General features: G+C 54.2%; 1 non-coding gene across 1 annotated transcript; it reads right to left on the bottom strand.

Annotated features, from left to right (window-relative positions):
• Positions 1-136: 136 nt before the first annotated feature.
• Positions 137-255, bottom strand: LOC123967062. Its single transcript, XR_006824179.1, has one exon. It is a non-coding gene; the product is annotated as a 5S ribosomal RNA (ribosomal RNA).
• Positions 256-349: the final 94 nt, after the last annotated feature.

The following is a 349-nucleotide window of genomic DNA, read 5'->3' as shown; positions in this document are numbered from 1 at the left end:
TGTACAGGATAGGGAGAAAAAGAAGCAGCAGCAGCAGCAGCAGCAGCAGCGCCCCCTGCTGTTTCCTAAAGAGACGTTCAAAAGATCTCCTTTCACCGAAGCGCCCTCTGCCGTTTTTTGAAGGCGAAGCGAAAAAGGCTTACAGCACCGGGTATTCCCAGGCGGTCTCCCGTCCAAGTACTAACCTGGCCCTGCTTTGCTTAGCTTCCGAGATCGGACGAGATCGGGCGCTCCCAGAGCGGTGTGGCCGTAAGCCACTCAGGCACCCCCAAACGGCCCTTCAAAAGATGTTCTACGGCTAATTGACAAAAAACGTATTCTGCCCATAATGTCCAAGGTGCTCCAGAGT

This window comes from Micropterus dolomieu, unplaced genomic scaffold (genome assembly GCF_021292245.1).
Source record: "Micropterus dolomieu isolate WLL.071019.BEF.003 ecotype Adirondacks unplaced genomic scaffold, ASM2129224v1 contig_14956, whole genome shotgun sequence".
Lineage (NCBI taxonomy): Eukaryota > Metazoa > Chordata > Actinopteri > Centrarchiformes > Centrarchidae > Micropterus > Micropterus dolomieu.
This window is presented reverse-complemented; position numbering and strand designations above follow the sequence as displayed.